Source organism: Eurytemora carolleeae, unplaced genomic scaffold (assembly GCF_000591075.1).
Source record: "Eurytemora carolleeae unplaced genomic scaffold, Eaff_2.0 scaffold1931, whole genome shotgun sequence".
NCBI classification, from domain to species: domain Eukaryota; kingdom Metazoa; phylum Arthropoda; class Copepoda; order Calanoida; family Temoridae; genus Eurytemora; species Eurytemora carolleeae.
The window spans coordinates 1-6678 of record NW_019397827.1 but is presented as its reverse complement, the minus strand read 5'-3'; the positions used below and the strand labels follow the sequence as shown (position 1 = coordinate 6678).

General features: G+C 33.2%; 1 long non-coding RNA gene across 2 annotated transcripts; it reads right to left on the bottom strand.

The window, feature by feature from the left end:
- Window positions 1–4754: 4754 nt before the first annotated feature.
- Window positions 4755–6667, bottom strand: LOC111716027 (uncharacterized). Of its 2 annotated transcripts, XR_002768396.1 has the most exons (4): window positions 6463–6667; window positions 6158–6267; window positions 5620–5720; window positions 4755–4833 (listed from the first exon to the last, which is right to left on the bottom strand). It is a non-coding gene; the product is annotated as an uncharacterized LOC111716027 (long non-coding RNA). The 2 variants fall into 2 exon arrangements; XR_002768395.1 differs by having other exon boundaries at window positions 6158–6662.
- Window positions 6668–6678: the final 11 nt, after the last annotated feature.

The window sequence follows — 6678 nt, the reverse complement described above, 5'->3', positions numbered from 1 at the left end:
ATAATGCATTTTTGCTGTAGTAAAATTTCTGAAAAATGTCACAAAATTTCACAATTTGTACTGAAGTTAGGATTGGTCTACAATGATTAAAAAAAATTACAATTTTTAAGCGCAAGCATTCAAGATAGAGAAAGGAATTGGGAAATGCAATTAAATTCTATTCAAGGTTAAAGTTTTTGGGCGTGCTGTAACAGCTTTTCTTTGACAATAGGATAACATTTTTTTTTAATTAAATAGTACGCGGCACGTTAAAAAAAACAGAATTGTGTCAAAATTTGTTCCTGGAATTCTGCCGTCGTGTACTTTTTGCAATTCTGAGATTGAAACAATTATTCATCTATTTTGGGATTGTAACAATACAAGTCAATTTTTATACATAGTTTTTAATAATAATCGTGAACTATGGCCAGGAATTCAAGGTCTGCCCTCTAGAAATCAATTTATTTTTGGCATTAGAAACAAAAAAATATTCTATTCTAAAAATTATCTAATTTTGTATGTTAAATATTTTATTTGGATTATTAGATGTAAGCAAGGTGAACTAGCCTTGCGAGCTTTTAAGTCTTGGTTTATTTAAAATACAAAATAGAGACTGCAGCTAATTTCAGAGCTTTTGGTAATAATCCAAGATTATCATTTTTGCATAATGCTATTTACAGAATGGAAACTTAACACGTCTTTGTTTGAGAAAATCCATTAAATTGCAGCAGAGTTATTCTTTTGTTTTAATTTAATTTTTGTTTTTCATAAGCCAGAATTCTTTTCAGTGAGACTATTTTTGTATACGTGTAACTTGATTATTTGTAATTGAGATTTATTATAAAAGCTTAACCAACAATTCTATTATCTATACCTACGTAATCTTAGATGGAGAATCGAGCTGAGAGCGTGAAGGAGAAGGTGCTGAAGTACGCGGAGAACAAAAGGAAGAACATGATCCTACCCAATGTGATGATTCCCCTCCACCCCTTCCTCCAAATTATTCTACCATGATTTACCCCAATACTCAGACACAGACAAGCTAAAGATTGGAGTTCCGGCGGAGCTGCAGATGAAGGATGTAAGCCTGAATTGGAAGACTAAGGAATCTAATAATATCCCGGAGCTCAGACTCCAGACTGTAAGCTGATACGTGATAAAAACCAGAATTATCCAAGATACTGTTTAATCTGTTCTGAAGCAACTTCAGTTGCTGAACCTACACCTCGAGTAATATATCATATACACAAACAGCAGTTCCCTGCAGTACAGGATTACTGACAATGACACCTGGGGAAATTACATGCAAAGCTACTCCACACAGCTGTAGAACTGGTATGAGATATCCACTGTTGATGACCTCCTAGATATTAAACGGATGGCAGGGAAAAACATATGAGAACGAATATATTGGAGACAATATTTACATGGAATGTGTTGGAATCCCTGGAGGAACTGTTAAATTACTCCATCATGCTTTCTGCTGTGAATACTCTAACCAGGATTCATTGTAGACGTCCTCCTTACTGCATGATACTGAACCTGAAGATATAATTGAAGAAATGAGAAGATTCAGAGCATCAGTTTATAGAATGAAGAAAGGGAAGCAATGTTCTCCTAGAAGTTTTGCTTTCCCCTACCTCCTAAGATCGCGGTTCTTGCCAAAAATAAATAGAAAACTTAGGTCAAATAAATACGACGATCTCTCTTTATTGAACAAAATGATCAAGATTTTCAATCGAGAGGAGACAATGTGGGCTCCTAAACCTGGGGTTTGATTACAGGGTTTCCAGCAAACAAAATTTCGTAAAAAAATGGGGAAATTTTTCAGTTGCATTTCACAAACTTTTTCGCAAAAACGAAGCAAAATTTCCCGAATTTTTTTTTGCGAAAATGAGAAAATTTTGTGAAAACCATGAGTTTTACAGGTGCAGCAATTAATTGGTCATAAGAGAACTTGTGGAATTCTCTGCTCTGATACAATAAACATGGGAATTCAGTGACGAATTCGATATCGTCTTTTTATACAATTCTTTGATTTAGTGATACCTACTGAGAAAGCTGTAATCTGTAATAGTTTCGTCTGCTATGTTCACATTTTGTTTGTTTATGTTTTGACTGCATACGGTTGTACTTAGTAAAACAAGAAAATTACAGTATACAAACAGAGTAAAATTGTCTGTCTTCACTGTTCATCTTGCGGAGACAGATATTTACAGTGTTTGCCTTTTTCATATAATAAACATAATAATATTATGGCTTTTGAAATTAGGTATTACAAGGTTTGAAGATGTTAGTTTGTGTATTCCCGGGGGTGGAGAGGGGGGGCGGGATTGTACAATACTTATTTACGAAAATTTTGATTTATGACCTCTGTTATAGTTAGGGTCCAGAAAACTTAAACCATGTCAGAGATAAGGTAATATAGTATCAACAAGAAAGGGGAGGAGTAATAATACGTCCTAGAGAAAGGCTGGCCTCCAAGGTAGGAGTCAGGAACACGCATTACAGAGAAGATAAAGTCTCCAACATGCTACGTTTAAGTGAAAAAAGAGTTTAGATATGGGGAAATTCAGCATCAAGTAATTCTAAAATTCAGTGATGGTGATGGACCAAACCTCTGTAGAGTAAAAAAGTAGATGTTAGTTCCACATTTATTGAAGTACTTCATTACATCTACGGTGCCGTGACAAACTCCTGAAAGACAAACTCCTGAAAGACAAACTCCGGAAAGACAAACTCCGGAAAGACAAACTCCTGAAAGACAAACTCCGGAAAGACAAACTCCGGAAAGACAAACTCCTGAAAGACAAACTCCTGACGAGACAAACTCCTGACGAGACAAACTCCTGAAAGACAAACTCCTGAAATTATGAAATTTTTCTCTGAATGAAATTTGATAAAATTCATAAACTTTAGAAGAAAAATCCGCAAATATTCTAGAAAAATTCTCAATCTTTAGTAATTTGAATATGCTTCTAGCAGCAAAGTATTACAATGATCAGAATAACCAGCAAATTTATTATTATTTATTTTTTATTATTTAGGGTTAGGTTAGGTTGAGACACTTTCTGGGCCGAGCGCTGCGGCTAGGACAGGCTAGTGGGCCGAGCGCTGCGGCCATGGGTTAGGTTAGTTAAGACACTTTCTGGACCGAGCGCTGCGGCTAGGACAGGCTAGAGGGCCGAGCGCTGCGGCCATGGGTTAGGTTAAGTATTGACACTTTCTGGGCCGAGCGCTGCGGCTAGATTAAATATAAATTTTTTTAAATTTGATATTATGTAGTTTGTATTTCAGAATTTTTTATTTTCAGGAGTTTGTCTCGTCAGGAGTTTGTCTTTCAGGAGTTTGTCTTTTCAGGAGTTTGTCTTTCCGGAGTTTGTCTTTCAGGAGTTTGTCACGGCGCCACATCTACAAGATCATCATCCGTAATGAATCCCGTAACTAAGTTAATAAAACATTCAAGAACTCAACCTTGCTAAATCTAAATGGGAGGGGCGTCTTCGACCATATAGCCCCCTCCTGTATCCGCACCTGAATGGGAAAATGCAATTTAATACAAAATTTTAAAGAGAACTATTGGAGTTTGGAAATGTCCAGTTTCAGTTTGGAATGTAATGCCGGTTTTTTTTCACATATTTTGCTCTGTCTAATCCTTCCATAGTAAATAGGCAAAAAGTTAGATGCATTAATTAGACAAAATTTAAATTCAACAAACTTTCTCATTTTTTGTTGAACAATTTAAGAATAAACTTGAATGACAAAATGAAAACTATTTCGAAATTCTGTACATTACTCTATTGGTTGAATTTTATACACTTTTCTGCATAAGAACTAAAGATTAAATAAATCTTAAGATTAATAAGAAGAGTAAAGATCAAGCATTGATCTCAATATCCACAATACTAAAGTTTTCAGATCTCGACCTATCCGTTACTAGTTCTTCTTTTTATAAAGTTGTTAAATTAATTCTAAAACGTGTATCTATTTACAAGGTGAATAAAAATTATTATTTCGACTGCAATCTTTCCTCTGTATAATATATTTTTTACAAGATATAAATATTTATTTTTGCAGAGTTTTTGGTAGCATACATGCTGATAAACTAATTTCACCAATCAGTGCTTTACAATTATTTACGAGTTTTACATATATTATTACAATATGATGGAAGAAATTATTTTGTCCAGACATAAGAATTCATTTCTAATTATGCTTGACATGTTTTTAGTATAAAAAAGGAAATTCAATATTATTGGAGGAGAAAATAAAATAGAAAGAGAAAAAAGGAGAAAGTTTTTTTCGTAAAGCTGGCATTGATCAGTTTATTTTTTGTACTTGAAAATCGCGTTGTTGGTTAATTTTATACTCTTTACAAGGAACTGCATTTACGGATCGGCTTGTCTATCCATTGTAGGAGCAAGGAATTAATGGTAATTGTAAATTAAACGAATCTTTTACCATTATTTTATGGTTGACATCATTTATAAATGAGAGATAATGAAATAAAAAGATTTCTCCTCAGTGTAACCAGAACTTCGGAGATGCCGAAAGAATCTGAAGAATGTCGTCTTGACAATTTATATACTTTTACACCTAAATCTCAGTAATTGTAAAAATATATAATTAGCCATGAACTAATTTTTTAAGGTTTTAAATAACTCCATATAAATATTCAATTGAACAACTAATTATCTTACTGCATTCCATTGTCAGTAGGTTTAGACATTTTATAATTTCTTTCGATGTCTTCCCATGGGTTAAACTGTATTATAGATCCTCATAATCTTCTATAGCATGACTGATGTTGCTCACGTCGCGTCTTCTGCTTTCTCCGTACACAGGTTCCGCATCCTAAGTATATGTTTGTCAGTTTTAAAAAATAATTTTTAAACTTTTCTTCCTCTTATTTTCGCATTAAAAAATTGAAAAATGATTTTGCCATTATATCTTGTTTTTATGTTTCATAAGTTTAAGATTGAAGATTGCCTTTGAATGAGCTCATCGTTTTGGGTTCATTTGGACAAATCTAACATAGTAGATAAATTTACATTTTACAGTGGGAGGTTGATTAAATGGAGAATTGAAAGACAGTTTTGGATGTAGGGCCGGGTAAATATTTCTAGACTCTATAGTGTAAAATGATCTTATTTGTTAAAAATTCTAAATCAAAATAACTTACAAAAAATTTATATATAAATTTGGCTTGTCTGTTTGGGTGTTTGTCTGTTTGTTTGTTTGTTTGTATCCAATAAACGTCAAAACGGCTGAACCGATCGGGCCCAAATTTTTTGTGGGACATCTAGGGACCCCAGGGAAGGTTTATGAAAAATCAAAATTTCAAATATTTGTCTCTATCAAAATTCGATCGTCATTTAATTTTTAAAAATTTTGAAAATCCGCGAAATTTTTTGTAAAAAATCCGCGAATTATTTTTGTTTTGTTTTACGATGTACACAAAGAGAACATGTTCACAACTAATTTAGAAGATGGGCGCGAAGCGCCCTCTAAGGCTAGAAAGAAGGGCGCGAAGCGCCTTGAATTTCTAGTAAGGGTAATTTTCTCAAATATATTCAACCCTTTGTAAAGTCCGATGAGATCTTTTTCCCCATTAACATGTTTATGAAAATCTTTTTATACCGTTATCTTATCCCAGGCATCCTCTGTTCGGTTCTATATAGAGAAGTGGATATCAGTGCTCCCCATCTGTCAGTCCTTTCCTCTGCTGTGTCACAGTTTACCTAGCTCAAAATATAAATGACAGAGATTTTTTTTTTCAATTTACTGTTTGTGTAAATACGCCGATAAAAAAGTTCTTTTACGTCGCCGTGACTTACTATTTTGACGCATGTACTTATTTATGGATAAAAAAGCATTTTGAATTTTACTAAGAAAGTTTATCAAGTTTAAATTTTACTAGAGAACGATGTACAAAATCAATTAGGCTGTTTTACATTTATTAATATTTAAAAGCCTTCGTTTCTTCATTTTCAGTTTTCAAAGAGGTGAATTAAGTTAATTAAGTTTAAATTTTCACTAAAGAAAGTTACTTCTAACATAAGTTTTAATTTTTACAAGAGGAAAATAAAATTAAAACAAACAACAGCTTTCATTTAACTCTATAACAGTGAACAACTCTGAACGAACTAGCTGTTTTATATGTGTACAGACTAATCACCTGTAGCATAACACTGGATTACTACACTTTACATCAGGCCAGTCACTGAGTAAAGCTTGGACCAAAAACTACAGGCTGAAGTCTAACTGGGAAACCGTCTGTAGCAAGATCTAGGAAAAACTTATAGCTGAAGTCCTTTTTATATTTAAAACATATAGCTAAAGACCTTTCAATTCTTATAAAAATGTAGCTATAGTCCTTGTTTTTCATTAAAATCATAAAATCAAATAGCTCAAGTCCTTTATATTTTGAGAAACATATAGCTCAACTCCTTTTTTTATTAGGAGAAACACATGGCTCACGACCTTTTATTATTAGATCATATAGCCTAAGTCCTTTATATTATTAGAACATACAGCTCAGGTCCTTTTTATCTGAAAAAAACATATATCTCAACACCTTTCGATTATCATATCCCAGGATGAGATATAGCTCAAGTCCTTTATATTTTGAGAAACATATAGCTCAAGTCCTTTTTTCAAATACATGCAGCTCAAGACCCTTTAATGATCAACAATCTA